This window comes from Rattus norvegicus, chromosome 11 (assembly GCF_021556685.1).
Source record: "Rattus norvegicus strain SHRSP/BbbUtx chromosome 11, alternate assembly SHRSP_T2T, whole genome shotgun sequence".
Taxonomy (NCBI): Eukaryota; Metazoa; Chordata; class Mammalia; order Rodentia; family Muridae; genus Rattus; species Rattus norvegicus.
In genome coordinates, this window is record NC_141544.1 from 84109389 (window position 1) to 84118020 (window position 8632).

The 8632-nt window shown below is 45.8% G+C and overlaps 1 long non-coding RNA gene and 1 pseudogene across 1 annotated transcript; one reads left to right on the forward strand and one right to left on the reverse strand.

The window, feature by feature from the left end:
• Positions 1–236: 236 nt before the first annotated feature.
• LOC120095683 (uncharacterized) lies at positions 237–6945 on the reverse strand. Its single transcript, XR_015633128.1, has 3 exons — positions 6838–6945; positions 3124–3284; positions 237–2580 (listed from the first exon to the last, which is right to left on the reverse strand). It is a non-coding gene; the product is annotated as an uncharacterized LOC120095683 (long non-coding RNA).
• An 863-nt stretch (positions 6946–7808) lies between these two features.
• Positions 7809–8225, forward strand: Rps26-ps13 (ribosomal protein S26, pseudogene 13; annotated as a pseudogene).
• Positions 8226–8632: the final 407 nt, after the last annotated feature.

Sequence of the window (8632 nt, forward strand, 5' to 3'; positions counted from 1 at the left end):
TTCCCAGGATCTACGTGTCACTTTATCTTCAGGGGACCTTGAGTTCTCTTGGCCTTTACGAGCTTCAGGCGTGCATGACGTGTACAAGGATACAGACTGGGGATGTGTAGGGGTGGGGATAGGAAAGGATAGGGGTTGGGGGGTAGTGGGAGTTGGTCTCTGTGACCACCAAGGCCAGCGGAGTGTCATACATTTGAGATAGGAAGGAAATTCAACAGAAATCAGTAGCCAGTGTTGATTTAAACTTTGAGAGTCTGACCCTGAGAAGTTTTATTTTAGGTATATTTAAGCACAGTGCAAACAACAATAACAACAACAACAAAAAAAACCCCAACAATTTTCCTGTTAATAAATAACTCAGTGTCATTTGTAGAGCAAAGCTTACGACAGGACTGCATCTAAGCTATTGCAAAGTGTGAGCAACATCTTCCATAAAAGACAGGATCTATAGGCTAACAGGAAACAGATTCCACATAAAGAAGCTCATGGCAAAGGTTTGGGGCGTATAGTGCTATACATGGAGTTGGTGGTGAAAGAGTCACTAGGCTTTTACCCACGTCCATTCCCAGTCTTCTAGGGCAGAGGACATGATATATCTCCCTTTGAAGGTACAACCCAGTGTTTCCCTAGTGCTTTCTGTGAGTACAAGGACCTACGTGCCTCGTGCAGAATGGTGGCACACACGTCTAGTGCCAGCACTTGGAAGGCAGAGGCAGGCAGATCTGTGTGAGTTCAAGGCCAGCTTGGTCTACATATCAAGTTTCAGGTCAGCCAGGACCCTGATTCAAAAATAACACATGCATGAAGGCAAAGCACTCATCCATTAAGAATAAAAATATAACAACAACAACAACAATAATAATAAAAAAAGATCATCATCATCATCAAGAGATGGCTCAACAGGGAAAGTGCTTGTCATACAAGCATGAGGGTCTGAGTTTGAATCCCCAGGACCCACATAAAAGCAGGACACATAATAAAAGAGTACCTGTAGTCAGATGTAAATAACAGAGAGAGAGAGAGAGAGAGAGAGAGAGAGAGAGAGAGAGAGAGAGATGAATAAAAAAGAAAATTCAAGCTAGCAGTATGGCTCATTTGCCTTACTTTGCATGAATAAGGCCCTGGGCTCCTGAATTCTGGGATTAAGGTGTACACCATGCTGTGTATGTGGTGCTGAGAATCCTCAGGCTTCATACATGCTAAGCAAGCACCCCATCAACTGAACTAAATCGCAGCATATGCATTGTGTATGTGTGTACCTGTGTACATCCAAATGTGAGTGTAGAGACCAAAGGACAGCCTGGAGTGCCATTCCTCAAGTGCCATCTACCTTCGAGACATAGCCAATCAGTGAGGAACTTACCAATTAGGTTAGGTTACCAGGCTAGGCTATTCCAAGGGACCTCCTGTCTCTGTCTCCCCAGGGCCAGGATTACAAAGGCAATACCACCACACCTGTCTTTTCCTGTGGCTTCTGGGAATTGAACTCTAGCCTTTGTATGTGAGAAACAAGCACTTTACTGACTGAATTACCTTGTCTGTCCTCTACAGAAATTTGATACATGAATGTCCTAGGTGAGAAGGCATGGTTCCAGAGTAGAGAGAAAAACGAACTAGACATGGCCAGGGCTAAGGAAGTGGGAGACTGGGCGAGAATAATGGAGATAGTGTGACAGCAGAACATAGATAATTGAGCAGACAGACAGACAGACAGACAGACAGACAGGAAAAAGAGCTGGACAAATCCTGTGGATTATAAGGAGGCTGAGTAGCTGTGGGGAGGGAAGGGCCAGAATGCTGGTGTGGACTTTGAAATATGTAACCCATACTTGTGTTACAGGAGGTGTCTCATGGCCAGTGTGAGCAGGCAGTCAAATGTCTCTTCAGCCAGAGCTAAGAGAAAGGATTCCTTTGGGCAGATGAGAGCTGATTCCCTGAGGAATGCTGGCTTTGTGTAACATCCAGAATTCTATAGTCCATTTTGAGCTCACACTTCTAGGCATACAGACAGCCTGAGTCCTAAAAACTGTAATATAAATTTTACTAGTAAATTGTCACTCACGGTTTCCTTTTTATGCGGAGAGACTTTGGGAGGGAGGAAGACAGTTGTCTCCCAGACTCCGGTTTGTTTATTTCAAGTGTCTTCCAAGACTGCCTGTCCTGGAGTGGGCTGGGCCTCTAACCCTATAACAGTGAGGAAGGGGTAAGAAAAACAACCAAGGATGATAAAAGGCACGGCCTCCTTGACAGCAGCTGGTAACCCATTTCTAACAGAGGTTACCGCCGTTTATCCCGAGGCAGAAAGATGCCCGCGTTAGGAAAGAGAAGCCGGAAGTTCCTTCATAGAGGAAAAAAGTCTCTGCCCAGAACTCTGGGTTGGGAACTCTACTATGATGGTTTCAATCGAGACTCCCCAGCTGCTTCTGCTGGATGGTCTAAGCCCTTGATTCAATATATTACTTGTGCTTGCTCTCTCAGCTGGGCTCTGCTCCAGTCCAGAAGTGTGAGCTGGGTCCTTTGAAGTCAACAATATGGGTGCTTGTGAGCCACCTGATGTAGTGCCAGGATGGAACGCTGGTCCTGTGACAGAATGGTAAAGGCTCTTATGTGCGCTTGATAGAACAGTAAATGCTGTATGTGCATGGCTATCTTCCCAGTTCCTTTGCCGTCTTCTGAGCGGCTACTCCCTGCTGCTTATGTCCTGGTTCCTGGGTAAAGGACTGAATGGGTAAAGCTCCTAACTTCCTTAAGGTTGTCTGTGGAGTCGTATTTTCTGGCCATCAACTACTCTATGCAAAGCGTTATTATGCGGTGGGGGATGGACGGGAGTAGAGAGAGGAATATGGTTCTTCCTTACAGTTTTTTCTTTTATTATTATTTTGTGTGCACATGATATGTGTGTAAGGGCCAAGGGCAACAGTCTATTATGTATACAGCTAAGCTAAGCTAGTCAGTCACACCTGGCACATTAAAACATTTTTCAACATGGGATATTTCAAGTTTACGACAGATTTATCACTACACACTGCGTCATAAACTGACGAGCACCTGTATTTAAAAACATGCCAAGGGGCTGGAGAGATGGCTCAGAGGTTTGTAGCGCCTGCTATTATTGCACAGGACCTTGGTCAGGTTCCACATGGCAGTTCACGACTGTCTATACCGCCAGTTCTGTCTGTACTTCCAGTTCCAGAGGCTCTGACACCTTCTTCCGGTCTCCATGAACACCTGCATATGTGTGTTGCATATTAGATACACTCAGTCCTAAACACATACACATGAATCTAAAGAAAAAAAGAAGGTCATAGTTATATTCGAATTTACCTTTAAATAAGTTTAGGGTTTAGGTTCTAGCTCAGCTGGTAGAGTGTTGGTCTGGTTGTTGTAGGTTCAACCCGTAGAGCTTGAAGATAGAATTGTCCATAAATTTGCATATGCATGATGGCGTATACTTATTACCCCAGCACTCAGGAGGCTAAGCCAAAGATCTGGGTGGTTCAAGACTGGTGACCACAGTAGCTAAAAGGCAGCCTCAGCTACATGGTGAGTTTGAGGCTAGACTGAGATCCAGGAGACCCTGCTTCTAAATAAGTGAATGGATAGATAAGTGGAACCTTTAAAGCATGATGTCCTCCTCATCACTGGGATCACTGGGGAGGTTGAGGCTGGAGATTCTTTTTTTTTTTTTTTTTTTTTTTGGTTCTTTTTTTCGGAGCTGGGGACCGAACCCAGGGCCTTGCGCACCACTGAGCTAAATCCCCAGCCCCAGCCCCGAGGCTGGAGATTCTTAAGCTGCAACCTATATAGCCTGGACTATATAGGTTGACCCCGCTTTTTTGCTTTTTGTTTTATCTTAGTTTATTTTGTTTATTTTGAGACAAGAGTCATTCTACTAAGCCCTGGTTGTCCTGGAACTCGCTATGTAGACTAGACTGGTCTTGAACTCAGATCTGCCTGCCTCTGCCTCCAAACACAGACCCAGCTGACCCTATTATTTCTCTCTCTCTGTCTCTCTCTGTCTCTCTGTCTCTGTCTCTGTCTCTGTCTCTCTCTCCCTCTCTCTCCCCCTCCCTCTTTCTCTCCCTCTTTCAAGGAACTATTCCTTGGCCTTTTGACCAAGATCCAGTGTGAAAAATGAACTTGTAGTTCAGCTCCAAGAGGTTTCACTTCAGTTTGCTTGACTGCTAATAGGAACTATTTAAGTCACTCTAAGGACTACAGTGGCTAAGGCCCTGTGGCGTGGAACTAACAGTGTTTAAGCTCTTCTCCGGCTTAGAGCCTGGCTCCCCTTCGTTTGGTGGTGACAGCTGTTGTGGACTTTGCAGAACCTTGAGCTATTTGGATCCTGCTTCCTCCACTGGATTAGATTACAGGTAACGCCAAGCTGGAGGCGTGTTTTGGACAGGCTTACTTTTGAAAAGTGTATGAAAGAAATTCTTTGGCAGCAGAACTCCCACACTGCAGCTGGCAATCACTATTGACTTAACTTTCTAGATCTATGGAAGCCGTTTTGCTTTGAGGGGGGAAAAAGTAACGAAGAGCAAACACCCTCCTCCTTCCTCTCCCCCCTAGCCCACAAGGAAGCAACTGTCTTAAGCAAACAAAAGATAATAGCCTTTGGCTATCTAGATCTTAAGATACTGACTTGTGGGCTACAGCACTGAGAATCTATCTACCTTTGGGCTCCTATCTCTCTGCCTCTCCTTCCAATGAGCAATCACCTTTTGGAACTAGGAACTTAAAGGATACCTAGGAGACTACCCTGGAGGCCAGGCTTGTCCCATGTTTGCTCTAGAAGCCAGAACTGCCAGCTCTGAAAATAGGCCACGGGTGACTGGCAGTCCCTCTGAGCCTCATAGGAAGTAGCTGCAAAGGTCAGGGGAAGTTTTTAACGACTGAAAGCTAGTGAATGGCAGGCTCGAGGAGCTTCTTTGTTTGGAATGTGAAGCAGGCACTTGGAGAAGCAGCGAGGGTACAGGATGACAGGTGCCGAGGTGCCAGCCTAATGCTTCAGTCCCATGGAAGTCGGCTTTGCCCCATTGTGCAAATAGCCCCTCGAGAGGCAGGGGAGTCATCTAGCAGGACAGCAGACGGTCTTGAAAGATGCATTGCACTAGCTTTAGAAACCCAGTATAGTATTCCCAAGAGGACAGCCTGGATAAGCAGCCTTTGAATTTCTCCTTCCTCCCCCCACTCCAAGGTCGAACCTAGAGCCTCACACAAGATGAGCAGAATAGCAATGTTCCCCCAGCACATGCACCCACAAGGTTCCTGATTCTCCTGTCTACCACCTAGCTGCTGGGATTATGGATGTGTTTGACACACAGAGTCTTGCTAAATTACCCTTCGGGTTCCTTTTATCCCAGGCATGCCTTGAATTTATACTTCATTCTCCCGAGTGAGTGAAATTATAGGTGTGGGTTAGCAGGCCTGGCTGAGTTCATTTCAACCAGAAGATATTTGGATCCCAAGAAGTAGGAAGCATAAATGTTCTGTCTCTGTTCCCCCTACTCTGCCTCTCTGTCTCTCTGTGTCTCTGTCTGTCTGTCTGTCTGTCTGTGTCTCTGTCTCTGTCTCTGTCTCTCTCTCTGGAGAGAGACAGTTTATTAAGAATGAGAAAGGGGGTTGGGGATTTAGCTCAGTGGTAGAGCGCTTGCCTAGCGAGCGCAAGGCCCTGGGTTCGGTCCCCAGCTCCAGGAAAACAAAACAAAACAAACAAACAAAAAAAAAAAACGAGAAAGATACTCTTGAAGCTGGATAAAAACATCTGTTCAAGGTCTTTACCTTTCTCACTGTAGAATAAAAATGGCTGTAGACATTGCAGCAGTAGAAAGGGTGTGGTTCTGTTCCTGTAAACGCCAGAGACTAGGACATTGGATGGAATGTAGCTTAGTGAAATAGGTGTAAGCAAAAAGCCCAAGGTTTCATTCTAGCCATAGCTAAACATGAAAGGAAGGAAGGAAGGAAGGAAGGAAGGAAGGAAGGAAGGAAAGAAGGAAGGAAGGGAAAATAAGGAGGGCGGCAGGTAGCTCTAGACTTCAGAGCAGTGTTTCACCAGGTAGCCATCCGACTTGGGGCTCTAGAGTTTAGAGCAGTGGTTCTCAGCCTTCCCAACTCTGCAACCCTTTAACACAGTTCCTCATGCGGTAGTGATCCCCGGCCATAAAATTATTTTTGTTGCTACTTTATAACTGTAATTCGGTACAACTATGAATTGTAATGTAAACATCCGATATGCAGGATATCTGACATGTGACCCTTATGAAAGGGTCATTTAACCCCTAAACGTATGCTGACCCCCAGGTTGAGAACCACTGCTGCCGAGTCTGGCCTTGGCTTCAAATTCACTGCATAGCCAAGGCTGGCCTCGAACTCCTGCTTCTCATGCCAGGATTACAGGAGTGTGTCAAGACACACAGCTGTCACTTAAGACAATTTAAAAAAACGTTAATGACGTAGTTATATATGTGAGTTGGGGGTGGGGCACACGTGTGGAGGCTGGAGGACTAGTTTGTGGAGTTGGTTCTCTCCTTCCACCTCTCACGTGAGTTCCTAGGATTGAATTTTGCATTGCCAGGTTGTATATTAAGTGCCTTTTCCTGCTGAGCCAGCTCAGTAGCCCCTTCATTTCAACGCCTCTTCTGGGAAGATGCTAGGGCTGCAAATAGAACCACCCACGGGCCTATCTCTTCTTCTTTCCTGTAAGTGCTGGGGACTGAACCCAGGACCTTCTGGTTGCTCTGCAGTGCCTTACCATTGAGCTTTACATCCTGTCTATGGTCCCCATCTTCCCAGAAATCCTAGCTTAACGGGAAGAACAGATTTAAATAAACATACCTGCAAGTAGGATTGTAATGATGACTACAAAGGAGATGATAAGAAAATGAAGGAAAAGAGGGGATGGCTGGCCTCCTTCTCAACATCTGATGTGTGTGTGTTTAAGCCAGAGCCCAGTTCCTAAGTGTTAGCTAGAAGAGGAGAAAAGGGAAGGGGGAGGAGGTTGTGCAAAGCCTCTGAGGCAGGAAAGAGCCGTTGGTGTATATGAGGAACTGAGAGAGGACCATGTGACAAGGATGAGGAAGGTAGACAGGGGATCTGGGGTGAGGGTTGCAGAGCAAAAGGGAAAAAAGGCTCGAACCTCATAGGTCGACAATGTTTTTTACATTTTATTCCTAGCAAAATGGGCAGCCATGGAAAATTGTCATTGGTAGCTATGCTCCGCCGCTCAGTGACACTCTGGTCAGGATGTGAGAATGATTGCAAGTGTCGAGGGTGACAGTGCAGAAACCAGTTGGAGATAGCTGCCATAGTTCTGGGTGAGCGATGGAGGTGACTGAGATCGTTCCAATGGTGATGGACAGAGAGAGGTGGACAGATTTGTAATAGACACGTTATTAGGCTGTCAGCAAGCAGAATAAGAGATACAAAGAATGATATCCAAAGGGAAATGAAATCATCCAGCAGCTGGGATGCAGTCATGGTTACCTTTACCTGCACAGCAAGTTTAAAGAAAGCCTGGGATTTGTGAAAGCCTGGGATTCGTGAAACCCTGCTCAAAACAAGGAAAACGGGCTTGGGATGCAACTCAGTTGGTCAAATGAGTGTGTGTAGCCTTCACGATGCCCTGGGTTCTGTCTCCAGCACTATACAAACTAGGTTTGGTAGCCCATGCTTGTCAATATTCCTTCAGTGGGTGGAGTCAGGAGGGTGAGAAGTTCAAGTTCATCTTAGTCTACATTACAAATTCATGGCCAGACTGGGAAACAGAAGACCCTCCCCTCCTTGGGAAAAAATAATATTTAAAAGACATGCCTTATAAGGTAGCACACATACTTACTAAGAATTCCATAAGAAGCTCTTTCAAGTCTTGGCTCCAATATGACCAAAAATGGAGGAACAAGGGTTGTGCCAAAAAGGGCCCCAGCCATGTGCAGCCAATTCGCTGCACAAACTGCACCCGGTGTGTGCCCAAGGATAAGGCCATTAAGAAATTTGTCATTCGGAACATTGTAGAAGCCGCTGCAGTCAGGGACATATCTGAAGCAAGTGTCTTCGACGCTTATGTGCTTCCCAAGCTCTATGTCAAGCTGCACTACTGCGTGAGCTGTGCCATTCATAGCAAGGTCGTCAGGAATCCATCTTGTGAGGCCCGGAAGGATGGAACACCCCCACCACGATTCAGACCTGCTGGCGCTGCACCACGACCTCCATCGAAGCCCATGTAAAGAGGTGATTTCATGAAGGCAGAAAAAAAAATACCATGGAAAAATAAAACTGAAGTTATACTTTATGTGGCAAAAAAAAAAAAAGAATTCCATAAGAGTATTCAAAACAGGCTGATCTTTTAATTCTAGGCTAGACTGGTCTACATAGAGAGTTCCAGGGCAGACAGGGTTATGTAGTGAGACCCAGTCTAAAAAAAAAAAAAAAAACAAAACCAAAAAGCCAAAGAAAGCAAGCAAGTGACCAACCAACTGCCAAGGACCAGCCTCAGCTTGGAGAGGGGATCCTAAGGAAGGGGGTCTTTGAGAGAAATGACTTGAAGTCAAATGTGGGTACAAAGCTGACAGCTTTGTCTTCTACTTGAGATGCCTCTCCAGACAGCTGTGTAAATAGCTCAGCTCTAGCATAT